The sequence below is a fragment of the Passer domesticus genome, chromosome 5, assembly GCF_036417665.1.
Source record: "Passer domesticus isolate bPasDom1 chromosome 5, bPasDom1.hap1, whole genome shotgun sequence".
Taxonomy (NCBI): domain Eukaryota; kingdom Metazoa; phylum Chordata; class Aves; order Passeriformes; family Passeridae; genus Passer; species Passer domesticus.
Genome location: NC_087478.1, coordinates 50,023,882 through 50,051,690, shown reverse-complemented (window position 1 = coordinate 50,051,690; position 27,809 = coordinate 50,023,882). Strand labels below are relative to the sequence as shown.

Below are 27,809 nucleotides of genomic sequence, written 5' to 3'. Positions count from 1 at the left end.
TCAAAAATCTTCTTCATCACAAGGAGGGTAACAAAGAGCCTGGTGTTGGGAGTCAAAAAATTTCTTTGACAGCTAGGGACAGCCACAAGAGCAGAAATCACAGGATAAGTGTACTAAAACAGATGCCAGTACCACTCAATCTTTATCACAACTTTTACCTGTGGCCTGGTATGCTGCTTGTCTAAAACCCAGACTCCAGAAGCCATGAACTAGATGACAAAAAATTTAAAAAAAAAGGAAGAGAGGAGAAGAGAAGAGAAGAGAAGAGAAGAGAAGAGAAGAGAAGAGAAGAGAAGAGAAGAGAAGAGAAGAGAAGAGAAGAGAGCAGACTTTTTAGGTTAAAAGAGACAAATATAACAAAATAGATCAACACAAATTCAAAACTGGAAGGGAAAAACAACAAACCCAAGGTTTCTCAGCCATTAACATTTCATAGCTCAAAGTACAACTGGGAATTTCCTAGGCCCCAGTGTAGTGCTCTGGAGCCATCAGTACTGCAGTTGGGATGCCACTGGAGGACAGGATTGTGCTGTGGGGTGGGGGAGACAGTGGGAGTGGGGAAGGGCAGGAGGTCGAGGCTGATCTCTGTTCATTTGGACAGGGCTGTTGGTCTTGGAATGGGTTAAGTGTTTCCTGGGGAATGGAAACTCAGCTCAAGCCTTGTCAGAGCTCTGACATGACAACACATATAAAATAAACACCAGTGGAGTGTTAAGATAAAGCACACACACACCAGGCCTGTGCAATGTCGGGACCATTTTAGATCACTTCACAAAGCTATTACTCCTTTTTTACTTGTATTTTTAGCCAGTTTTAAACGTCCTGAGGACTGTTTCATTTAGGGGAAAAAAACTAATAATGGAGCCATGTATTTTCTTATTGTAGCCCTGCTTTATTTACACTGAAGGTATATGAAACCCTCTTTGAACAAAACAGGAATGAAACAGCAAGAAACAGTTTCTTGGTTCACAACTCTGAGGCAGCATTTAGTCCCAAAACCTTTTTCTCTATATTCTGTCATTCCTGTGTTTTCCCTTTCTCATTTTTCTCCCTTCATAAACCAGATGTAGCAGAGGTTTTGTTTATTTTTACTGTAATAAAATGTCTTCTAGGAAATTCAGAAAGCAAGTTGTGCAGTGAGCAGCAGAAAGAATGTAATGTGTGTTCCTGCAAATTTGTACCCACTGTCCCTGTCTCTGTATCCACTCAAGAGCCCAAACAACACAGTGATCATGTGTCTGATCTCCATTTGCAGTTTGGCTTGATTGCATACTGAACAGGAAAAATAACTTAAATTTATGCTGTGGCCTCCCCCTCAGCACATTCCTATCTTGAATATCTTCACTTGGTCATTGGTTTTCATGCAACTTGTAAGAATTTATGTTTGAGGCTTTCACTGTAGAAACTAGGGAGACTGATGGCCAGACTGAGTTGTCTCATGTCTTATTTCCTTGGGACAGTGAGATGAAAAACCATAAATAAATCCACTCTCCTTTTTTATTATTATTATTTTAATAAAATAAAGAAATAAATAAATGAAAAATGAGTGAAGAAGAGAGGAAGGCAGAGAGGGAAGGAGGGAGCAGTATGGTGAACAAAGCAAAAGTTACATTTTAAGATAATGTGAGAGGGGAAAAGAAGACAAGTAATGAGAAGAAACAGAGATAGAGAATCAAAAGTAATCTACAGATAATTTAGGTAAAGGAATTTTGCACTGGTTATTTTATAAAATGAATTTAAATTGCCTTGCAAATAAGGTGCAATTAAATCATGTTTCTCTATTAAGGACAAACATTAAAGGGTATGAAAATTTAGTTATGCCGTCTGCAGAAGCAGCTGTGAAATGTCAGCTGTTTCTGTTTATTTTGGTGAATGTGAGTTTGGGCCATCAAATGTATGCACACCATATATATTAAATTGTATTAAGAGGACAAGTCACATGATTTGGTCCTTTGCCATGACGGTTTTAGCCAGGTGCTTAAACATACATGTTCCAAAGTGCTTTTGGCTGCAAGGATGGCTATTACTCTGTGGTCAAAGACCCAGAGCTGAGGTTTGGGCTGGGGTGCAGCAGGACCCAAGGAAGTGGCAGGAGGCTGTTGGAAGAGAGGGAGAAGGTCCCAGCCTGGGCTCATAGCTCAGCCCCAGCTCCACAGGCTGCAAGGCCAAGGCACCTCCAATCACCACCCTGGCCCCCCTTGCCCCTTTGAGATGAGGGCCATGATCATAGAGTATCAGCTGCCACACTGCTTCAGACCCAGGACAGGAGGTACAGAGTGGCCACCCACCTTCCCAGCCGCCTGCCCTAATCCATGCAGTGAGGAGCATCCCTTCCTGCCTCTGACCCTCACTGTCCTCCCTCTGACATGGTGGCTGGCCCTGGTCAGCAGAGGGACTGTGTCACCCTCTGATGGAAACACTCTGCTCCCTTCATGGTCACGTACCTGTGAGACAAAGGCTGCCCTGGCACTGGCAAGGACCCACAGAGGTGTCACAGTGGCCACTGGTGTGTGCCCACAAGGGACAATGACTTTACTTGCTCCTAAGCTCAGGTGAGAGCAGGAAGGGGAATGCAAGCAACCATCATGGGGTGATTCAGATGTGAGCAAGGCAAGCCCCAAGGCACAGACATTAGCTCAGGGGTGATGAAGAAATGTCACCATCCCTTTCCAGATCACTGTGTTTCACAGGTGGGCAAATGCTGCAAATGCCAAGTGTAGAACTCCTGCCTCATCTTCTCCATCTTGCACTTTCACCACTCTGTGATGCATAGCCCGAGCTGGAACCACTCTGTGGGCTCACAGAAAGCTGCACCTAGCAAAGACTATGCCAGTATTTTTAAATTAGTGAAGAGGAATGGCACAGGTGACAAGAATCAGCCTGAGAGCCTAGCCCCTGCAGCTGGGTCCAGCTAAAGGAGCAGAGAGAGTTTATGGGTGCACCTCCAGGACTGAGCAGGCAAGCTGGTTATCCTTTCAAAGTAGAGATGGAGCTCGTTTTTTTCTAGACTGATCAGAGAGTGTTGCTGCCCATTTCAGATGAGGGGCGGAGAATGTTTTGCTCTTTGGGTTCAACTTTCCTGGTTACTCTTCTGTGTTTCAGATAAAGCATTTTCCAGGATGTTCAATTTTGTGCTGACATGGTGTCATGACTGGTGCACTCATTGGTACAGAGCTTCCTGGAGGCCTGAGCAGCTTCATCAGGTCTCCATGTCCCACGAGAACTTCCAGAGAGGGAGCTTCCAACTGCTGCCTAAAATGTCAGTCTCTCCGTTGTCCTGGGTTAAGTTGCAGATATGTCAAGTGACGAGTGTGGGTTTTCCCCAGCCATGTGACAATGAATTGCCTGTGTGATTCAGATCGTGCAGATGCTGTGTGATCTGAGCAAGGATGCCGGGGCTGATGCGTAGGTTGGAAGAACATGGAAGAACCTACAAACTGGTGTCTTCCTTATGAGGCGGGGAGGCTGGTGCTGGTTAAAACACAATGTTTGTTTTCTCCAGAAGTGGTTTCTGTGCCATACTGCCTGTGCCCTGAAGTTTGATTAAGGAGACATACAGTGATTTGGGTTTCACAGCGTTCGCGTTTGATTTCAGCACTGTGGGCCAGGCGAGAAAGAGGGGGTGGGTCCTGACTGAGTCCTACAGGATTCAAATCTAACAAGGAAATGACAAGGAAGGCAGTGAAATTATCTTAACTGTGAAATTTAAAGATTCCCTGGTGATTTTTGGCAGCTGTACTCAATCATCCCCTGTAGCAACAGACACATTCTGAGCATGGTGTGGAAGCGGCACTGCTGCCTGGCAGTGATGAGCACTCCTTGCTGTGGAGGGCCAAGGGCTGTTTGGTTGTGGGGAAGGTGCTTTGGGGGGCAGGGGACATCTGCCTGCTCATAGGCAGAGGGTGTGATACAGTAGGATAGCGTGGCTCCCTGCCATTGGGCCCAAGTTGTAGCTGTTACTGCAGATAATTACAGGTGTTTCAAGTTTGTCAGTGTGCTTTTTCCAGAACTCTGTGTCTTAGCACATTTCAAAAGAAGCAAGCAACCCACAATAAGCATGCTAATTAGCAAGTGGCAGTGGTGAGAGACACCAAAGAGATGCTGGAGGAGAAGTGCCACAAATGGTTCACAGGGTTGCGCATTTCGGCTCTGAGCCAGATTCAGACCCTGCAGTCAGACTCCCGCCTTAGTGGTGGGGCATTTCCAGCCTTTGAAGTCACATTTCCTGCTGACACCTTTGTGTGAGCCCACACTGCAATCCCTGATGTGCAGAATGGGATGCAGATGGGATAGCACAAGTCACTGCAGTGACAGAGCAGGGCAGTGACAGGCTGCAAGCCCTGGGGTGGGCAGGCACCAGCTGGGGACACGGCACCCGGGTATGGCTGTGGCTCTGGGTGCTGCTGCTGCTGCCCTTTGTCACCCTTGCTTTGAGCAACAATGCCCTTGGTCAAGCCGGATCAGGCACAGCAGGTCCTGACCTGATTCCTTGGAATGCCAGGACGCTGCTGCGACTGTTCCTGGCTGGAGGAAGTGGCACTGCTCTTCAGAAATTAATCATAGAGCCTTCTCTTTTAAGTTCCTATAAACCACTTAAATGCATCCTCCTTTGCCTTCTTTTTCTGGGCTTTCTCCCAAGTGACTTCTCAGGATTTCTATGAAAATTAACTCAGAGCATAATAGAAATGGAATTAAAAAATACATCCCATCTTTTCTCTTGATGGCCAAAGCTTTTCTAAGGTGAGGGTATAATGATGGATGAGTGAGGAAGTTAATTTCCATTTTAATTTCAAACTTCAGTGGAGTGGGTCACCCCCTTCATTTTCTGAGTGAGGCATTGTGCTGAAAGCTGTTACCTCTAGGCTTGGCTGCACTAAAAGTCCATTACATTAACTTTAAATCTCTTCACATTATATTTAAACTCTGGGTGGATTTTCAAAGCTACTGTTAACCCAGCAAAGCCAATCTGTCTTGGGGAGATGCCTCTGTTGCCAAAGGTGGAAGAAGCTGTACAAAATTCTGATTAAAATGGTAGAAATCAAGGCCATGGCTTGGACTGAGTGAAAGAGGATTCTTCTTAGTGTGTCTTTTCACTGGGATGAATACTGGAGAGGTAGAGGGGATTGTTTGGGTCAAACTGAAGTAGAAAGTTTTACATATATTTTTTCTCAAAATAAAAAAGTGAAAACCAGAAAGTAAAGGTGTTTGGTCATCCTTAGGCCTTTTTTCTCAGGCCAAGAGAAAACACTGTCTTCTGAATCTTCTGCAATTTTTTAGAACTTTTTTTAACTTTTTTTTTTTTTTTAATACAATACTGCAATTCAACTATCAAAACCCACTCTTTTGGAATCCAGAGACTGGAATGCTGTTTGAAAGTCTGAAGTCAGTCAGAAAATCTTTGATGTGATTTAGGCTTTTCCAAAATGGAACATCTCATTTTGCACATGTCTAAGTGACATTGCATGGCATTTTCAAAATTCCTCCTTCTCTTCACAACTTTTTTTTTTCCCCAGCCAAAATTATTTGTTGATTTTGACCCAGTTTTGCAAGTAGCTCCATTTAGTGCTTGTCAAAACATCTTGTGCTGGGGTGAGAGGCCAGGAGGAGACATGGGATGCAGCATGGGCTGTGTGAGAAGGAACAGAGGGCAGAGGTGGGAATGGTTGAGCAGGGGCGCAGCTAGTTCTGGCCACCGTCCTTGTTGTAGGTGCTTAAATTCAGCAAATGGGGTGTCACAACCACTCAGGGAAGAAATGGGAGGAAAACCTGGAGTGCAGAAGGCTCCAGAAGAAGAGCTGAGGGGAAAGAGAGAAAGAGTTAATTGGAACAACCAAAATAAACCATGAATGGTGGTGACAGTAAAGCCACAGTAATTCATCATAGCTCAGTAAGGAACTGAATGCAACAGAAGTGATTTAAAGCAGACCCAGAGTCTATGCAGATGGGTATGCAGAGGGTTAAGCTCAGCCAGCTGAGCAACATGGCTTTGTCTGAAGCTGGCCAAAACAGGAATGGGGAGAGGGCAAAGTCCAAAACACTGGCTCAAATGCTTTGCCTACTAGACTGCCAGTAGACTGTGAGCTCTTAATCTCACTTGCAGTAGAGTAGGCTATGTTTGTGTTGCTGTGCCGTGGTGGCTACAGAAGCCAAGCCCCTCAGTGCCCAGACACAGCCTGGAGTGGGAGATGTCAGGTGCTGTGTACTCCCTGTGGCTCCATGCCAACAATGCACTGAAAACACAGACCATGCCCCTCAAATTCACTTCTGCCCTTAGATAACACCATGCTTCTTGAAGGTAAAGCTTCAGTGTTCACACACTGGCCGGGTTTCTTCACAGCCCAGGGGCTGAGCCAGCTCCCTGTGGCCAGGTGGCAGTGCCAGGCCCATGGCACAGAACAGAGCTGAGCTGTGAAAGAGAACAGGGCTGCCTCTGCGGGCAGCAAAGGGAAACTGAGACAGCCGTGCACTAAAACGTAAAGATCAGGAAATCTAGGAAAGGAGTTCTGGAAACAACATCTTAAAAACTTGCAGTCAGTTTCCTCTTCTTCCCTTTTTCATGGTGTCCAGGTTACAGTAGAGTGCCAGCTTAGTACTACAGGAGTGTAACAAAACCGTGTATTCTACTCCTCTTTAGGTAATTTCTGATGAACTGTTGATGATGGATGGTTTGCAGGAGCTGTCCAGTGCATACCTGACACCTCAAGCTGGGCGTAAAATGAGATACGGAGAAAGAGGCAAACTCTGCAAGGCAGGCAGTGTTTAGTTTTCTTCACAAATGACTCAGCTGTGATAACTCTCTCTGAGGGAAGCACCAGCGGGGTTAAACCCATCCTGAAGGGATCATCTCTTCTAATGGGCCATAATTAACTCAAGGACACCACCGGAATAGACAGCTGCAAGCACTTGGACCATCAAGGACTCCCAAAGTACCCCATGGCTTACAGGATTACATCATTCCACTGTGAAACTCCCTGCCCTGGAGAAGGTACTGAACATTGCCACCTGACCCTGAGGATAAATCTTGGGGTTTGGAGGCCTGGGACACCACCACCCGCACCCAGAGGAGGACTAGAAATTTTACAGGGCCATTGCTTTCAACAGGACTGCAAACATTATTTGTTACACTGTGGCCACCACCCTGACCAACAAGCTGTACTCTGACTTAGTGAGTTTAAATCAGTTTTTCTCTGTATCACTGCATTTATCGTAATCTCTCTAGTAAATTGTAACTCTGACCTGAAATCTCTCTTAAGGTAATTGAGTGGGGGTCATTTCTCCTGCCAGTTTACTCTCAAACCAGCACAAATGGCCAACCATCCCTCTAATGCTGCTCAGGGACAGAAGCATCTGGTGGAGGAACACAGCACTGAGATGTCACAGCAGTTTGAGCCAAGTAGATCTTCTGAGCCTTTGGGGACCTGGGCTCCCTTCTATTTTTTACCTCTTAGGCTGGTTTCCAATAAGTATACCAGGTATAAGAAAGTATAGTAAACTACTATCGGCTTGTTTCTGTTCATGTCTGTATTTTTCTGTGATATTTAAGGAGAAGAGACATCCATGGGAAAAAGTACTCACCCATAGGGCTGTAGGAAGCCCACATGCTTTAAGTATTCTTCAAGGATACAAAAAATACCTGGGCATAAAGGATGCCTGGCAGTTTTGGACTTTTCCAAGCAGTGGTGGTGGGAGGCACGACAATAGAGGCTGGTGATTAAAATGTGAAACTCAAATTGCCTCACTCCTCCTTGCAGCAGGCCAGGTGTCCCATACCTTGTGTGTAGGACACAGTACTCTGGCTATTTCCTTCCCCAGAGCCCTCCTGGTCAGAGAGAGCTGAATGTCCTGAGTGGCTTCTGGTCCATGGTGCCTGGGTGGGAGAGGCACTGCAGTGCCACACTGCCACAGGAGGTACACCAGCCTCCACAGCTACTGTGTCCCACTGCAGCCCCTTCCCCATCCTCCCTGATATGCTGGATATGTCTGTCATCACATAATGCTCTAGCATTGCACAGGATGCTTGAGAGATCTGGGCAAGGAAGATAGGGGAATTTTCAGAAAGGAGGGGGAACAAATAGTACTCATCTCTCCAGAGCGAATTGGAGAGAGTCATTGCAAGCTATTGTTTCTCCTCTTCATAGAGGAATAATGGTGTAGATCCTCAGCTGGAGTAAATCAGATTGCTGCTCAGCACACACAGCAGTGAGTTGTTCCCATGCTCTCTCCTCTGTTGGTAAACTGAGAGCATCCTTCTTAGCTCAACATGAGATCAAAATCCTTAAATCCTTGATGGTGCCATTGATCCAGTCACTCTCTCTGGCTTTGGCTGTGTCCTATATACTCTGCCTTTAGCTCCTTTCTTTTTATGAATGTTTTTCCAGTGGAAACGACAAAACAGGTAGAGAGCTCTTGGGTATGCTTACAAAGGAAGAATGACTCCACAGTGAGGGCCACACCATGTTGAAGCCTTTGCTCTAGGCTCCCCAGGCTTTTAAGCCATGAAAATGGGGTTAATAAAATAAGCATCTAAGCTCCCCTAGCTTTTAACCCATTAAAATTATCTCCTTGTAAAAATATCAACAAGGAGCACAGGAAGTCTAGCTCTGGGGAATGTTGGAAAGTCTCAAGACCCTCATGCAGTTTCCACTTCATCCTACAAGTATTTAAGCATGGTTCTGTCCTGCCTGAGTGGTGCAGGCAGAGGGAGGAGGGTGTCTCAAGCAGCAGCTGGAAGGAGGAGTCAGGCTGTGCAGAGGCTGGTGTTCTACAAGGCTCATCTCCTAAGCAGAAGGCAGCAGCACTTGGCTGGCTCTTGGTTTAGGGTGATCACAGAACAACATTGCCTCAGTAGGATCAGGGGACAGTACAGGCCCCAGCCTGACCAACAATTGCTTGGAAATGTAGAACCAAAGAACGATTAGATGGCAGTGTGTTCTGAATTTACAGACAGGAAAAAAAAGCTAACAGAAACATGTCAAGGTTAAAATGAAATATCTAAGCAATGTATTTTTAAACAAAGTATAAAGATCTGGTGAAAAATATAGAAAGGTTTTAATTCTAACAAAGCAGTGCTGCACTTTAGGTTAGCTGATTCTTTGTCTAATCCCTTTGTTTAAATTCACAAAAGCACTCTGTGTCATGGCAGCAGCTGCAGGCACATACAACCAGCACTGCCATGGATCCAGGGTATCGCTTTCAGTAAAGGAGGAAAGTCACAATCCTCAGCAGCATCCCATGGGTTCTCTGACACACATTGGACTCCTTGGTTTGCAGAACTGACTCACTAAGTTGAAGGAAAATCAGTTCAACCACAAAATAAAAGTGGCTCGTCTGTTCCAAGGTATTGAGCTGATCTGAGCTCTAGCATGGAAGGACAAGACTTGTGAACAGGCTGGTTTGGTTCAGAAGAGGATGAGATGAGGGCACTGAAGATCACAGGGACCTCTGGAACACAAATTTTAGGAGGAAAAATGTGATCAGAGGTCCAATGTACCAGAGGGCACATTGTACAAGAGTGCAAGATTCCACTCAACTCCTCTATCCAGAACTTTCATGTATATAAAGGACATGTGTTTAAGGCCCCTTCCCATCTCCACACATGGCTTCTGCTCTATTTCACATTCCACGTGGCTCTGAGTTATTCTGCCTAACTTAGGTGTATCCTCTGACATCCTGGGATATTTTTGCTGCCATCAGTGAACATTAAACCTTATTTCCAATGTCAGACTGAAGGAATTTTTCTGTCAGACACAGACTTATTACCTTTTGTTGGCATGGCGTTTTCCATTCCTCTTACCTGGACATCTACTTGATACTCTCACTTTACTCAGACGAACAAAGAAACGGCTCCACTGACTTATTGTGTAGAGCCATCAGACCTAAACTTCTCAAACAGAAATGTCCTTAGGGTGGTTTCACAAGCTTTTAGAATCCAAGGACCAACTTGACTTTCTGAAAGGACTCCAAGGGCAGCTTATGTTCTGTCTCCATGGAGGTTTTAATTCACAAGCCAGTAACAATTAATCCATTAGAAATAACTCTATTAACTCAGTCAATTCCATCTGCGTATGTATTTGCCAACACCTCCATCAGAAAAATGCTGAGTGGGAGTGAGTTAGGAAACAAGGGGTTTTGCAGGCATGTTCCGGGTCACAACCTGAGGTAGCTCACCCAACTTCTGATGATACCATTCTTTAAGGGAAATTTCTCTCCTTTGCTCTGCCACCATGGATAGTCAGGGTGCAAGAGGCATGGAGGGAGTGATGTTGGGGCAGTGCCGTGCTCCCCTTGGCACAACTTTTGCACTTCCAGTATTCCTGGAGCTCCAGGCTTTGTGGCTTTTTTAATCCCAACCTTCTCCCAAACCCTGACTGCAGCCTTTGGCTGAGACTCATGTGGCCATCACCACAGACTGTCCAGATGAGAAAGGTGTGTGGCAGCTACCATTTCCCCCCCCCTTCCTGATAGAACTGAGGCTGATTTGACCCCTTCACTACAATGGTTTAGAGAAAAAAAACCTCTTGAGAATTTTTTTTTTTTTTTTTTTTTTTTTTTTTTTTACCTAACCCTGTTATCTGATTCACTGTAGGTGCAGAAAATCATCAATATCAGGGCTAGGGAAGGGATTAGGGGACCTGGCTGTGGACAGAGTGCAGGACAAACCTGCCAGAGACAAATGGCCATTGGATTTGAAAACACACATTTCAGTCCTTAGTGGTCCAGCAGGTGGGGAATGCTTGCCAGGGTGTTGATGCTGCCTACATGCTGAACTGCTGCTATTTTCTGTTCACCTAAAACTGCTGGGCTTCACTGACATATTTCTTCCCTCACTATAGATATTTGCTAAAAATAGTGATATTAAAACTGAATTATTATTTTTTTAAGAGTAGTAATCAAACCCTCAACAATGCAGAGATTACAGGTTTAAGAGGATCCTTACAAAAGAGACTGAATTTAGGGAGTGCAAATACTTTCCCCTGCCAGCCACTCATTCAAACACAACCTTGGTCCTTAGTAACTGGAAGTGGTTCCTGCCTGATAGATTTTTCACTGAGTGACATAAATAGAGGTGAAGTGGAGAGGATCCTTGACACAATGGCCAGATGCCAACATCACAGCCCCCCAGTATAATTTTCAATGGAATTGAAGGGTTCAAATGTATTATGAACAGCACCTTTTTCACTTGATCTAAGCATTTTCCTCCACGGTCCTCTCCTGGTGCCTTCCCACTATCACAGCTGTAGCTTTTTTGTGGGTAAGTGGCAGATTTCACTCTTGTGGGCTGCCAATTAGGTGGCTTTCAGTACCAGCTAGAGTCAGAGGGATGATTAAAATAAAGTGCAGCCTTTTGTCCTGTCCTTTGCAAAAGGAACTATCGTCTATTTCAGAGGAGGATAAAGACTTACCCCACCTCCTACAGTCCAAAAGACGAACAGAATAACTTTCAAAATGTTAGAAATATATTGTTTTACCACAGTTCTCATTTTCCATTTTGAAAGACAACTTAGTTTTCTTTCTTTTTTTTTTTTAATAAACCCTGTCATGTTATTTGATTTTATTTCAGTGTTTTGGCTGCCTCCTGGACCCCTGTTTACAGTGTTAGTGCAAGCTAGTGACCAGTTTTAGCCTAGCTCCTACAAAGTAGACATTTATTTTCCTGCTGCTTGGCATAACTCTACAATTTTCTTTCCTCAGAAATGTAATAATATCTTTAATAGGAGACTGACATTCAGGTATCAAAATACCTTCTAAATTCTGATTAGACAGAAACCCAGGCAACCCATAATTTATGGTCATTTGCAAGTACCTCCTCAATGAACAGTGGTCAGACTGCTTTATCCTGGTCAAAATCCAGTCTGACAGACTTTAACTTCAGTTCAGGATGGAATTTTTAAGGGGTTTTTTGGTTTTGTTTTGGTTTGGTTTGGTGTTTTTTTTTTTGTTTTTTTTTTTTTTTTTTTTTTTTTGTTTGTTTGGTTGGTTTTTTTCCACTTTGGAGAACTTTAAAGCTCTCTCTGGACTGTTTCACAGATGTCACATTTCATACCAGATGTGAATTTCCTAAAGTAAATCCTGCTGTGTATAGAGAGGACTAATGTAGAACCTTTGAAGTCAGTAGCAAAACCTGCTATGGACTCTGGATCACATATCTATGGGCTGTAAAGATATGTGCAAGTTCTTTGGGATAAGAAGACCACATAGACACAGAACATTCCTGCAGGCCACCACAAGTGTCTGTGATTCATTTAAGATGGAAATCAGCCTGCAGTCTTCAATAAAAGATATATTTCAGAAAAAATATGTATAGTAAATATATTTTTCATCCTCAGGAGTTTTTGAAGGGCAAATATTCTTCTATTCCTGCATTGATATGAATCTACCAGGGGATGGGTCTCTCCAGTTTCAACAATTGCAAAAAATACACAGCAAAGTGCTGAATGACAACCAACCTCCCCCAAGGACGACTTTCAACTCAGATGGTTTATCCCTGAAACAAATCCTCAGTTTCAGTCGATGGGTATGAAAACATTAAAAAGAAAAACCTTCTTTGGAATGTTCCTGACCAGGAATTTTGTTACAGAGAATTCTAAGCACAGGCTGATACTGAGGAGACTGGGAGGTATTTGGCTCCTGCCAGGCATTGTTTCTTGGTTTGATTAAGCTCTTAATCTTGTGTTTCCTCTGTGAGTATCAAGCTCCAGAAAACTGCCTTATTCAGATGCCTAAAGGGAAATAAGATTCAACTTCAAACAAACAACAATCACTGCTCCATTTTTGATCATAATCTGGGGGGAAAATGTATCATGAAGCTCGATACCTCAAAAAATCAAGTTTGGGAGTCAAAATTTAAGAACGTGTCAAAGCTAATCACTTCAAATAATTCTGCTGAGATTGGACTCACCACAAGAAGCATTTGCAGCAGGAGATAAAAAGATTATATGCTGAATGGTCTGATGTGAATAGGAAAGATGCTATTCTTAAAGCCCTGAGCTCCCATGATGCAGCATTACAGCTTTGGACTGAAATGGTAAAGCTAAACCAGAAATGTGCACTGACAACGTCAGAGCAATCAGCCTCTGGGATGAGAGCAAAATTCCTACTTCAAAATCACTTTTTTTTTGGTTGAATTGCAATTATTAGTATATAAAACAGCAGCAATTAGTCACTGAATCCTAGAGCCATTGTGCTGGGCTTTATTCTGTGCTTTATAGTGAAGAGCTGGTGCCCCAAGGATCATAAAAGTGTGAACAGACAAAAAAGAAGTATGGATGGAGAGGAGGCAGAGAAGGAATGACCTGCTGAATGCTTAATATCAAATCAGCAGCACAGCCAAAAATACTACACAGGGTTGTAATCTGCTGCCTGCTTCAGCCAAAACTGCCCAAAGCTGCCTTCCCTAAGAATTCACTTTACACAAAAAGAATTTCATCTCAATGAGACTTTATCCTGGTGGGAACATGGAAGCAAATGACAGCAGCTGTGATAAGGTAAATTTCATGGGTTCATCTCTTGTTCTGCATTCACCTCCGAAATGAAAAGCTTTTGAAATTAAGCCTTTGGAAAGAGACATTCCTAAGGGAACAGGAAGTGAGTCCAGGTTTTCTGAGGATACATGTGAGTACCTTTTCAGGGAAAGAGAAAAAAACTGTTCAGATGCTCAGACATCTAAAGAATAGTGGGCATCAGCTGCAGTGAAACCCAGGCTAGCAGGCTGTGTTCAACCCTACTTAAGCTGTGTTCAGGAAAGGTGAATCCAACGGGCAGAGAAAGGAGTTTCCTGGGGAGTGTAAGGAGATCTGTCATACAAGGAGAGACCACAACAGCCTATCTCTTGAGTCTGGCTTCAGCAAAACTCAGCAGGAGGAAAATACCAGGTTGGGAGAGCAGCTGTTCCAGGCGCAGGACGATGTTGAAAAGTGGTAAATTAGCAGAAGTTTTCCACAAATGCATTTGACCTTTGAGCAACCTCTGCTGAGAGAACTAGTGAGGCAAAAACTAGCAATGCTTTTAAAGTGGAGCTTGTGAACTGGGTGTGGCAATGTGCTTTGCTATGGAAAAGGGAATAGAGGTAATTGGTCCTCCCAGGCCTTTGTTCTAAGATGCTACTGCCCTTAATAAGACATTTTTTCTAGAAAAAAAGCAATTATTTTTTTTAAAAAGCTTTGCGTTCCACAGAAATCTTGTAAAGCCTCTTTGCTGCTGCAACACCATGATATATTTTATAAATGTGGGAATATCTGATCTTCTTGAAGAGACTCTTGTGATCATTGAGTCATTTAGTCTTTATTATATATTTTCAGCTGGCCATTTAACATTTTTAAGAATTCTACTTCTAAGACCTGAATCCTTTTGGCCAAAAAACCCCTCAAGTTCCCCTAAAATTCAGGAAATTGGAAGACCAAAGTTCCCCACCTGAAAAGCTAGCCAGTGAACTGTAGTTATCCTAAAGTTTGTAACAGATACATTCACAGCGATCTTTTGACCCACACATCTCAAGATGACTCATTTTGAGAAAGTTAAAGCCTGCCTTTAAAGGATGTCTTCACTACTACATACACCCATATCTGTTGCCTCTGGGGAAAAAATTAATTCTAATACGTTGCGTTGGTATTGATATATTAATCACAGATATGTGATGATTATCCTTGATAATGCAGCTTAACAAGATAATGCAGCATTAAGGAAGAGGTCTGATTACATGTCATTCAGCTAGGGTTGAGCCACTATATTTAGATGCTGACTAATTTAGGAGAGCACTTATCCATCTTCCTGAGGAATTTCTGCAGCTCCTGTTCCTGTGGGATTTGAAGACTTCACACCAGCTGGGCTTTTCACTCCCAGGGTTTCTGCAAGACTGGAACATGCTGACCTCCCCATTCCACACCTGCCTCCTAGGGCTCCCTTCCTCTGCCACAGTGTCTTGGAGGAACCAACACTTCTCCTGGCTCTCTCAGGGGTCACCAAGACCTGGTGCCACCTGGACAGGGGTGAACTGAAGGACATGTCCCAGGAAAACTGCATCAGTGATGATCAAGATCTGGTGTCTGTGGTGCAGCATCACCCAGATGTACACTTCCACCTAAAATATGGCTTTGACTTAACTGAACCCAATTCTTAGTCAAAATATGGGCACTTTATTTTTTTGTATGGTGTATGTAGGAAGGTAAGAGCAAAGAGTTCTTGAATTAGGTGTAAATGCTCCCCTTCAAGTTCCCCTTAAGGATGCCCCAGTGTATTTCCAGTACAGGTCATTGTGTTTATCTGCAAGGTGTCTCTAAGGAAGCATCCTTACCTAGGAGACATGGGCTCCCCACATCTGCAGTGCTGCTGAGACACATTTGCTGGGAGCTAGAAGAAAACATTGCTCATATCTAAGATGAGGAGCCATGGTTACGAAGTCCACAGGGACAGCAGAAGTCAATTCAGCAGTGACTTTCCCACATTGAAAAAGATCCATGTCCTGGACAGACCCAGGGATTTGTAGCAAAAGCCTTTTTAGGAGCTTGTGAACTGAGCATGCAGACAGACCCACCAGTGGCAAAAGCTGGAGGAGGCATTGAAGGGCTGACAGAAGTTGGCAAAGAGAAGCTGCGAGAGTGAAGCTGGACCAAGAGAGCCAAGAATCACCCATCATCCAGCCCGGAGCTACAGCAACACGGAAAGACAAGGCAATCAATCTTTCTAACTTACTTGGCTACATGATCAAGGAACATTAAACACTGCCATCACAAGGCTGCTGTACTTGGAAAGGTATTTCAGGTCCACAGTGTACTGAACCAGAGCGTCCTGAGCAAGGCTGGGCGGGAGGTTACTGGTTGATTCTTACAGAGACAGCAAACTCCTCAGCACAGGAAGAAAGGACCACACATAAAGACTGTGCACGTGAGCTATACAATTCTTTCACTCCTTTAAGTAGACCCCAGGATCCAGGCAACGAAGCACATTTGAATGTCTCTGGCAAGAACACGATCCCACAGAGTACAAAGACAGCATGGTGCACACAAGGTTAGAGATAGCTGAGCCAGAGGACGCGGGAACTCAATCTCATTCCAGCACAGGGACCTGTCTATCCCTGCTTTGTAACAGGTGGACAAACAAATAACAGGATCATATTTGATTGCTCCCCACAGAAATGTCAGGTCATCATTGCAAGGGCAGCTGGCTGAAATGAATTTTAAAATCACTGCATTTAGCTGTGACTAAAGCTACCAAACAAGAAAGTTTAATCTATTATTGTTATTCATGGGTTTATGGAGGTTTTTTTTCCTTTTTTTTTTTCCTTTTAAATTATTTTTTGGGAAAAAATGGTAGTTTTTCTTACCCTGTTGTTACTTGACAGTCTGATTTGCAACTAGTTACACCCTGAAGAATAAATAAGGTATTTCTATTTGCAAATCAATAGAACAACTTGGCTGCATGCTTAAACATCTTAGTATAGTAGAACAGCCATTCGCTGTTTTTTAGAGAGTTACATTTTTAAAATTCCTAATCTATATAAATATCACTAGGAAACAGCTTAGAATCCAGAAAACTAGCATTTAAATTGATATTATAAGCTAAGTAAAACAACATTACATGTACTGGACAGAAGTCACTTATCAAAATATTTTACATAAAACATATGGTTTGTTACCCAAAGAAAATATGCTAAGGGAAGTTGTTTTCCTTTTGGTGTTCATCAGGTCTGTAGAACTAGTAAATATCAGCCTAAATTTGAAGAGAACAGACTTCCCCTTTTCATTGTCTATTCTGCTTCTTAGCTTTGAGTGGGTTAACTGTTGGACTGATGTAAACTGGAAACAAAAACAGGGGAAATGTTATTCAGCTGCAAAAGGGATCTCAGTTGTCAAAGTGATACTTCAGCAAACTCTCACTCTTAACAATAGCTGATTCAGCCAGTTTTTTTAATTTGTAGCAATTAATCTCTCCTGACAACTGTTAATTTTAAACCTTGGTCCTTCACCTTTCTTATGCTTCAGTGGAACAAATGCAGATCCTTGAGGCTAAGAGAAGCCTCCACAGCCTGTCCCATCTGTGTCCCCTGCTCCCCCCAGTCTGTGAAGGCAACTGGATGGGGTACAGCCAGGCATGACAGGCACCTCTTGCATGGGGAGAGGGAAGGGGGAAAAGGCAGAAGGTGCTACAGGCAGATGCTATAGGAGAGGAGGAGATGGCTGCCCAGGTGGCCCACTGTGAGTTAGATGCCTAATTAATTGGGAGAATTAGGGTTTGCAATTGGTTTTCTTGTGGACTAAGAAAATACACATTTGAAAGGGAGTTATGGCTACATCTCATCTTTCCCAGGTGCTTTGACTGAGTTGCTGAGTAAATACTGCAAAAGATCAAGGTGCTTGAAAACCACTGCAAGAAGCAGACAGGGACTGTCTTTTAAGGCATGTACATAGCCATGGCTTATTTTTGTTCTGGAAGCAACTTATGTTCTTCCCATATGGGTGTTTTTGAATGCAGCCCCAAAATAACAACCTCCAGTTGGTTGGAAGTGAGAGTACAGAAGAATGAGCAAAGCTGTAAACAGCCAAATTCTCCAGAGAAATAAGTAGCAGTGAGGAGTTCCTCATCAAAGGCTATTTCATGCCTTTATAGGCATTATTAAACTCCTTAAGGGGCAAATTAGACTTGGAAACTCCCCATCTAAGAAATCTGCTCCAGAAAGTCTTGGGTGGAAGTTACATGCCACCTCACCATCAGATGCTGGGGGAGCACGCATTAGCATTTGCTGAGGACATCATCTCAAAACCAGTTCCCATAGATTTGGAAGGTGAATGAACCTCCTGTGGTTGCTGGGCAGAGTGCCCAGGGATTACTCCAAGGCTCACACCAGACAGTCAGCACTCTGGGCCAGAGAAAGAGCCAGAAAAGCACCCCTGGCAAAAGATGTAAGCAGTCAGTGCCTGGGGGTACAATACTGAAGAGCTGTATAGGGCTGAGGAAGCCAAGTCTGATGAGGACTCCACCATTCTGTCTGAAGGGTGAAGCTAAATATCCATAGCAGAACACACAGCTTTTGCCACAGTAGCAGCTGGTTTATCTGTTCCAGCAGAGGCTAGGAGTAAGCTAACATATGTGTAGTGTGGATGTTCCCATGACCACAGTCTGCAATGAGAGAGCTGACCCAGAGAATCAGATCAGCCCTGTCCTGCTGCTGGGGTGTAGGACAGACAGAGTTCAAAGCAGCAGACTATTCCCCTGCCCAAGTACTGGCGTCTCTTGAACCATCTCTTAATATTAAAAACTGATTTTTCTGCTGCTGCCGGGGGTGCTGTCAGGGAGGGCCCTGAGCCTGTTTCCAGCACAGGATTGTTATCACACTTGCACCAGTGCAGACTGGCTGAGGGACCATCAGTCCACCACCTGCAGCACAGTGTTGCCCCAGCCTGTGATTTCCCTGCTCTTCTCCCAGGTAGGCTGTGTGCTAAAAGCTGGCACAAGGCTGGGGTGCTGCACTGTGTTTCAGAGCTGCTGGGGCCCATCTTCCCCCACATGCACAGCTTTCTGAACAATGCCAGTACTGAGCAGAGATGTTCCTTCCACCAGCCTCTCCTATTTGTTTTCATCTGTCAAAAATCAAATCCAATCTGAAGGCTTGCAGGAAAATCCTGGAGTCCAAATCTAAGTTTCAAATAGAAGGAGTAAAAGTCACAGATATTTATATTAACATGTATAGGTTTTTTACATGTTGAAAACAGGTTAAAGACTGAATTATCAGCTATATAGCAGATTTTTACCGTATCTTTAACACGACATCCATGTTCACGTTCAGACTGGCTAATATGTTATGGAGATGCCATATTTTGGACCGGGTGTAAAAAGCATGGCATCAGTAAAATGCCATATTTCAGTTAAAAAGGAAAGTCTTGAAAGAATAGTCTGATCTACTGGTAATGAATACAGGCAGGAGAAATTGCACCAAGCTGGCTTTATCAGTAAGGAGAGATGGAAACTGGAGAGAACTGGCTGATCCCTCTGTCCCATTTAGGACTGGGCTCTTAGTGTCAGGTTTGAATCATCTTTAAATTCTTCCTGAGCAAATGGAAAAGGCATCCTCCAGAAATGACTCCAACCAGTGTATCCAATGGTTCCAGGTGTCCATGATATATCTCTCGTCACACATTTTTTTGCTTAAACCTTCCTTTGGAAGAATAGGGAAGTGTATTTTTTATGGATTGCTGAGTATGCTGATGCAGAGATGCAGACTCTGACAACGGTGCCAGGCTGTCATTCAATGCTCAGACTATGGATATGGTTTATCCCAAAGGAAACCACAGCAGTCTTTCACCACTGAGCAGCTAATTACCCATAATGTGCTGAGATGCTCTGCAGTTACAGATGGGAGCAGAACTGGCTTCTAGAAGTAAACTGTCTCTAAGTCCTGCATCCTCACTCTAACAGTAAATAGACAACCTCTCAGTCTCTTGTGGCTAAGGTCTAGTGTAAACTGTGACTTACAAGATTGAATATCTTTTCCAGAGTGGATTCACAGGCTCTGACTTTACCCTCTTCTTTTAACTCAGATGGGGATTTGCAGCTGTGTAAACGAAATGAGAATTGCATCTATATCTTTGCCAAGGAAATGTGCTAAATATACAAATAGGTTTCAATGAATATGATTTAATCCTCCAAGCAGACACATCTTGAAGGATTTGATTTCCTTTTCCTTCTAAAAGTCAAGCTCTTGCTGGGAGCCTGTATCTACAGAAAAAATACTGTTTGTGGGGACTGCTGGTCCTTCCTTTGGCTTAGGGAGTACCATGACCCAGAACAGCTCTGCAGACTCTGTCTCAAGGCCCTTTTAGAGAATGGGGAAAGCTGGGTGGGATGAGAGGAGGAAATCCCTTCAGTGGGCAACAGAGTGTGAAGTGATATTGCCATTTTGGAAGAAATCAAATGGTTGCAAGCCAGTATTTCTCAGCTGTATCACAGAGAGGGAGGCTTAGGACACCTTAGGACAAGGTGGCTCTTGCCCAGCCTGGGTTAGGTCTGTGACAAGGACGTGGCATTTTGCTTTCAAGAAGCCAGAGAGGCCAAGGCTCATTCATCCATGTGCTGGTGGCCTTTCCAGAGTCACGTTGAAGCTGGGCTTGGGGCCATTCTGGCAGCATTGCTGGCTTGTGTTAAATCTGCCTGTTTACTAAGGTAATGTTCCCTTAACTCCCAGTGTGCTGAGAGTGTCCTGTGGGTGTGCAGACAGGTGTGTGTGTGTGCAGGTGCAGAGCAGCAGGATTGCCAGCAGAGAAGCAGGGAATGTCATATCCACATGTTACATCCCTATGGGGCAGTCACCCAGCCTGGGGAGGGGGGATAAGCAGGCAGATGGGGGCACTCCTACCAAAGCTGGGAGCCCCAGCCCACCTGGGACACGTTTGTGCCAGGCTGTGCTTACACTGGGACTGCTCCACACCAGGTGTAAGATTTAATGAGAGGCATCTACCTCCCCTGGCAGCAGGCTGGGGCACTCACTGGCTGAGCTGGGAGGACTGGGATGCAAAGCTGTGGAGAATCAATCATTCATCATGAGCTGCCCAGACTCTGGCATGAGCAGTGGGTCCAGCTGGAGACAGCAAATCTCCATTGCTTAAAGAGAAAAAAGTAAGCAAGAAAAGAGGTTAATGCTGCTTAGCCTTGATAAAGCTTTTAGCTGCAAAATGTCACATTCTTCAAAACCCAATCAGCCAGTCATGCCTTAGGCTTTAGCAGCTGCAACTCTAATTGGACCAAAAAAATTAGTTGATCTGCAGCATGAAAACACAAAACACAGGAAAAACCCCTCTACAAACCACATGCTAAACAAGTTAACATGTTGAGAGGGATCTGTATGACATGAGTGTTCACTTCTTTGCCAGTGTGGCCTTTACAGCCCCCTCCAGATGACAAAGCCCACTCTGAACTCTGCCTTCAAAGTGCCTGAGCTCCTAAGATGCAGCAACCACTCCAACTTGCCCTATAAAGAAATGCAGTTTTAATTGCTGGTATCAGTCAGCCTTGGAGCAGTGGAACAAGCAGCTCGCCCAGATGATTAGCATTCACGTTGCTGGAAGAGGAGTCCAGACTCGTGGAGGAATGCAAATGCTGACTGACACCTTCCCACACTCATTGTGCTGTTGTCTCCTTCCTGGGGAGAAGGGCATGCTCTCCTCTGTCCATGGCTGACAGCGCCATACATCACCTCTCTGTTTCCTGCAATATTAATCCAGTGGCACCACCAAGAATAGCTCCAGACCTCAGGGCAGGGAGGGAGCTGCCCAGGGTCCGAGTGTAGAAGCAAAGAAAGTTATTCCAGCAGCCAGTCAGATGGATAGTTTCCCATTTTAAGCTGTGCATTCCATATTTATTTATGTGCACTGCCTCTAAGCAATCTTCACAAAGTCAGACTAGACCTGGATTTCTGATTGTGAGAGTTCCCTGCCCTGCTGTGTCTGAAGGCTGAAATGTGTTGCAGCCTGCCCTGGAGGACTCCTGGGACTCTTGTTTGTGAAAGTCAGGGCTGTGCTTGGGTTGTTTAGGGGTAAGAAAGGCTGGTGTTTATTGCAATGGTAACTCCTTGCCAGAAGAGGACTACTCACTACAGGGCACCTCCCAGAGTCTGAGTCTGTCGGGTTTTATACAAGCAACAAAAAGCAAAGTGGCTTTCACCACTTTCCCTGGAGCTTAGTCCAAAACCAGATGGATCCCAGTATCCAGAGACTGTCATGGTCCTGGACAGAATGTCTGCTCCACAAATCATGTCAAACATCCTCTTTTCCTTGATGTCTGGATCCATGGGGCTTTTGTGGACTTGGTTATAGCCTCTATTAATTTCCCCTTTTTAGGTGTTCCCCATGTGCAAAGGCCTTACTACCTATGGAGGGATGGATCTACAGCTGCTGTGTCTTTCAAACAATGGGTAATTTCCACCAAGCAAAGAAATTGTTAGTGCAGTCAGAGATTTTTGACATCTATGTTTAACAAGGAGGTATGAAATCCTCCTTCCATGCAGCTTCTTTCCTCTTGGGTCCTGAAATCTTTGAAAGAGCATACAGCACGGCAATCTTTCTCCAGGCTCTCTTCAGGGCCATTCTTCCATGCATTTCCTTTTCCAAATGTTGCTGCCTACTTTTCACAGCAACAGTAATAAGTGAAAGCCTTTTGTCTGCCTTTAATTTGGGCAGAAAAACCTATCTATATTTGAGGTAGGAGATGCTCTTATTTTAGTTATTCATTTCACAAAGGAGTAATTTTATAGGAAACACTTTATGGTTGTCCCTTTAGGTGTACCTCATGCACAAAGTTTCATAATTCCTTTATTTGCAGAGGTATCATTGTATCAACATGAGCAAACTCGAGAGAGCAAAGGAAAGAAGTGTTCCAGGGTCCATCACAACCATCCCCACTTTCAAAGAGGAGTACTCCCAGTGAGATTTGGGGTCCTAAATTCTTGGATCATTGGGGATGTGATGGTCAGGTCACACTTCCAGCAGTTTGGATTTGTCTCTGCCCTAGTAGGGTAAAATAGGTATATAAAAAATAGGTTTCTTCTTTCACAGATTCCTGTAGTGGATGCTGGCAGGATGTGACTGAGAGAAGAGGGAGATGTGACCCTCTGGGAGATGAGAGTGATCTGAGCTGGACTCTAAGCAATGAGTTTTCCCAGCACCCTTCTGCTAAGTGCCCACACTCAAGATCACTACTCTGTAAAATTGCTGGTCACAGTCACCTAAGTACTAAGTGTTGCCTTCCAAGGCTGTGACAGAAAGCAATGCCAACCAAACTGCTTGTGTTTAGTTTTCTGGCTGACATACCTGACCTGTGGAGCTAAGACCAGTTTGCTGCCTGCTCTTCCTCTCTCTTGTCTCTTTAGACACTGTTGTTTTGTGTTTCTCCCTCCCAGGGAGCATCTGTGCTTTTTTGCTGCTTCCAGCAGTTAGCATTTGACACAACTTGCTCTTACGGACTTGTCTACATATCCCTTCTCTCTTTAGACTGCTAATGCAACCGTGGTTGGTGCTTTGGAGCCTGGACTGGTCTGCAGATCTCAGGGTTAGTTGTGACTGCAGGCTAGGCTTCAAAAATTAGGTGCTTTGTCGGAGTCCTGTGTGAGAACTGGAGAAGGATCAAATGTGTCCACTATGCAGCCATCCATCTCCCTGTAGTTTCATAATATTATCCATCTGTTCTTTTGCTTTCTTACAAGAAAGGTTTGTGGGGTTACTGAGGTACAAATTAACACATCTTGGTGAGATTGTGTTTAAAAATATTCATTGTCCATCTGTGTGGAGACAAAAATCCATTTCTGTTAACACAGTTGTTTTCCTTCTGACACTTGCTGTCTTCAGTACCCAACGTGGAACAACAAGTGTTGGAAGAAAGGAAGAGCTTTACAGCAAGTGGAGCAGTGCCTAACTTTTCATGGAGCTGGTAAGAGTCAACACTAGAGAGTGAGAGGGAAGTTTTGGGTGCAGGAAGGGAGCAGAGGAAGGTATTTATAATGTTTCCCCTTCCCACCCCCAAATGCCACTGGAGACAAAGCCGACAGTGGTATGGTGCCACAGCTGGGGTGTAGTGTCTAACAGGGCTCTGTTACGTGCATGCTCTCTTCTATCTTACTGGACAAAGAGGGGCTGCAAAGGGAGGTTGTGCAGAGAACAAGCCCTGCACTGAGCACAGATTGGCATCTGTTTGTCTTACAGGGCTCCTTAAAGGTCTGATGGCAAGAGTGCCAGCCTTTCCCCACAGCCTCTGACTTCAGCTCCATCATGCTTGGACATTGTATTCGTGATCCTCTTTTACTCTCCCTGACAATGGCAGGCTATAGAAAGAAGCAGAGATGTGAAGGAATCTGTCTGTCCTCTCATCTGAGGGTGGCTTTGGTCATCAGGCCAAACCCAAGAAAATGGCTGGCATGGGGTGCCAGTAAATCCCTTTGTGAGCAGAGAGACTGAGGGGGCAGCAGCTGGAGAGGAGAACAATGGGCAGCCCTATGCCATCCCTCTGCCACCCCCTGCAAGGCATCAAGAGCCACTCAGCCCATTTTAAATGTATTGCCTGTCACTGTGAGAGGCACTCACCATGTCTCCCACAACTCCCTCCAGCACCTGGGATTTGACTTCCTAACTGTGTCTGTGTGCTGGGTTACTCTTGCTGCTATGGCAAGGGAGAGATGCAAAGCTGCAGAGGCACTGGAGAGAAAGCGGGCAGCAAATCATGCTTGGCTGCGCAGCCCATGTGTGCTTGGGCTATGTTTTGCACCGGGCTCTGTCACAGCCTCAAAAGGCAGTGGTGTCCCTACATAACTCTGGCCTGCTGTGTCAGACTCTCTTGGGACACACAGTGGTCAGTGAGGAGGGGAAAAGCTGTCTGTGTGAGGTCAGTAGCAAGATCTGACAGTCTGAGTGAAGCTGAGGGACATCTCCCTTACCACACACAGATATAGGTGATATTCCAGGACCTCTCTGCACTGCAACTGTGGGACAACTAGGGAATGTAAAACCTTTACCTGAAGGAAGAGTTTAAAATTGTTCTGTAACATTTTTCTTGGGTATTTATGAGTTTGTGTGATCTCATTGTAGTTGGGACTGGCATGCTGCAGCCTTAGATCTGTGTATCTTCCTTCATCAACAGCCAGAGAGGAGGTGACCATACTTGCCCTGTCATTCTTAGGGCTATCTGCAATTTTCATATTCATTTTATAGCCTGGGGTTGATCAAAAAGGAAGCCTGAAGGAAGCTTACAGACCCAAGCCACCAAATGTGAGGACCTTGCAGTGCAGGCTGGCTTGCATGCAAGTGTTAGTCTGCCCAGGTGTCGTGAACAGACCGTAATCTTCTTCCTCACTGTGAACTCAACAAATCTGTGCTTGCTCTGGGCAGGCTCCATCAAGAGCAATGTTCTCCTCTAGAGATGCTGGAATAAGGTGTCAATGTCCTTTTCTCCCTCCTCTTTGCATTTTCATGATGCTCATGTGCTAGAAACAGGGCAGTTATGAGACAGGAGTGGGGGCAGAGGGCTGGAAAGGCTGTTAAAGGCAGCTCGAGTAGCTGTTCCCTTTCCAAAGGTACATCCTTTTTTGGAATAGCTCAACTCCTGTCACCTTCCTCTGCTTTCTCCTGTCCAGAGGATGAGAAAAATTGGAAGTACCCCAAAAGAATGTGTATGGGCTGGCTTTGGTTCATCAGGTCATATAATAAATTCCCTGAAGTTCAAGTTTGGGAGTGCTGGAAAACTGACCCTGCCTAGAGACGATTTCCACATAGAAAAAGCCATCTGGCCACAGAGCAGTTGAGAACAGCCTGAGCTCCTCACCACCTTTGCTGGTCCTAGAGAGGCTTGGCCAGGTTTACTGAGAAACACATCAGGGCCTGTTTGGCAGGCCAAGGCACCCAGGGATCCTAACCTGGGCAGCCAAGGCTTTTTGCTTCTGTGCTGGCCGTGTGGGACGTCCTAGCACCTCTGACTAGGTGCTAATGGGACACTGAAGGTGTTTGTAGCAATGTCAGTGCTGGCCTGCCAAGTATCTTGAAGCATGAGTCACCTCTTCCTGAATCATGAGACTGGCCTACAAGTTATTAATATTTATTTTCTGACTGAAAATAGGGACAACCTGCCTTTACTTCCAAACCTTTGAATCTCTAGGATTAATTCCAATGATACTTACCGAAATTTCTCTGCATTCATGAAAACTTTGTTTTGTTGTCTTTGTGTTGTTTTCCCTGCTTTAAAATCAAAATAAAACTGAGTTCATTCTTCTCATCACACAGATCCAAATCCTGAAGGACTCATCAGCTGTTAGGAGATTTACAAGGATTTGCAGTGGTTATTGACCAGCCATATGCTCAGCTCAGTTCTGTGCCCTTTTGCACTTCTGACCAAGCTGCCTATCCGAACTTTAAAGTTCTCCCTGCTGGCAAGAGTTTACATTAGCTCAGATACAGCAAGAACATCAGATTTATTCCCTATTTGCCGTTTTCAGTATTCACAAATAAAATTTGTCCAGCATGATAGATGCAGTTGCTAGTGGTGTCTAAAAAACTCATAACTGAGGATGCAATAAGCTAAGATGGAAGAAAATCTCCAGTCAACACCATGAACTACTACATGCTGGAAAAATACCTTGGAGATTCATTCTGCTAACAGAACCCCTGGCTTTTCTTCACCTTTTCCTTTGCTTAAATAAGGAGAACAGAAGAGATGCTTAGCTGTTTACCTGAAAACACTTTCAGCTTCTGGAAACCTCCATGCTTTGTATTGGCAGAGAGAGCAAAAAGCTGTCATACATCCTCTTCATTTTCTCCTTGGAGGTGCAGCATCGCGTCTCTGTGGTGCAGACCTGGAGCACACGGGTAGGTAAGGCTGGGTGTGTCAGGGCTATAGCACAGCAGGCACTGGGTCGTCCATCCTATTTTTAGTCATGCACTCTGTACCTGAAGCACCCTTGGCTGGCTGCTGGTGGTGAGTAAAACCCAGAAAGCCAGTAACCTTTCTCAGGTCATGTTCTCATGGGGGATGGATGGGGTGAAGGGCACTTTGCAGGCTCCTGCTGTTGCCCAAAAGCTTGTAATTCTTCCAGAAGGAAAACCAAGGCAAGGGGGAGGCTTTGCAGGAAGCTCAAAGCTCTGGCAGATCATTTATTTCTGCTTAATTGCCAAGGATGTGAAGCAACTGTTGACGAGGCTGCGAGAGAAGGGAAGTGCCCTTTCCCACCTTCTCAACCTGCTCGCAGTTGCATAAGCCTCGATGCGCAGAGCCTGAGGTTGCTATGCCAACTCGCATCGTTCCTCCCATCCACCTCCCCATCTGAACAAAGCTGTGGGCCCCAAGGAGAGGAGTCCATCCTGAAACAGAGCAAACAATCAGATCCAGCAGAGGCTCTGCTCTGTCAGGGGAGCAGTGAAGGACTCTGTGAGCTGTGGGTACCCCTGGCCCTTGTGCCACTATCAGAGACTGCACTACAGCAACTGGTTTGCAGCACTTCTGCTTCAGTGTCCCGAGTGCTTTACCTTTGCTGCTGAATTTGGTTTCAAGCCCTCACTGCCAGCACCGAGACTGTGCTGTCACCCATCAAAGGAAACACAAGTTCAGCATGAGTCTGTGTGCCTGCTTTCCCTTCTGTAGCATTAAAATAAAGTGCCTTTCAAAGACACTGGGAAGGAGGAATAGCTATTTCCAGGTGCTTACGTAAACGGTCTTCAAGAACAAAAGTGGAAAAACTTGAACTCCTTAGGCTCTTCACCTACCCCCTCCCTCAAGAAGGACACTATATGGTCCTAGGTTGTATGGTAAAAGGGTCAAATCCTTGAAATAGAACATAAAGGCAGTGTGACTTAGGTCTATGCCACATAGAAGAGGCTGGCAGATGAAGCAGTTCTCTGGTTTTGCATTTATCTTAATTAGCAGTGATTTCTAGCACTGATTCTTATGGTTAGCCCCTTTCCCATCTTTGTTTGACCTCCCACATAAACCACAAACTCTTTTCTCTACACTCCAGCAATAAGCAGGAATGGAAATCCTGATGAGTTAGTTTGCCAGTAATTAAATTTGTCCCTTCTGTTGGTTTCACAGATGCAGTTGCCCTCTGATTCAAAGCAAAGTGCAGGTCAGTGCCAATGGGAGCCTTTAATAATCTGGTAGTCTGACTGGGCACTGAAGATGGAAAGTTTTCTTGTTAATTGGACTGTTGTGTAATTATCTAAGAGGAACAAGCTCCTCTGGACAGAGAAAGGCTGGGAGAGTGCAGTGTGATGGAAACGGTAATGAGTAAATTTATACTCCTGTACACATCCTCTAAGCCTTCAGCCAGAACAAACACATGGAAGATGCCT

The 27,809-nt window shown here is 44.7% G+C and overlaps 1 long non-coding RNA gene across 1 annotated transcript; it reads right to left on the bottom strand.

Annotated features, from left to right (window-relative positions):
- Positions 1-3,959: 3,959 nt before the first annotated feature.
- Positions 3,960-26,662, bottom strand: LOC135300673 (uncharacterized). Its single transcript, XR_010362444.1, has 3 exons — positions 26,412-26,662; positions 26,195-26,317; positions 3,960-5,795 (listed from the first exon to the last, which is right to left on the bottom strand). It is a non-coding gene; the product is annotated as an uncharacterized LOC135300673 (long non-coding RNA).
- Between the last annotated feature and the right edge of the window lie 1,147 nt (positions 26,663-27,809).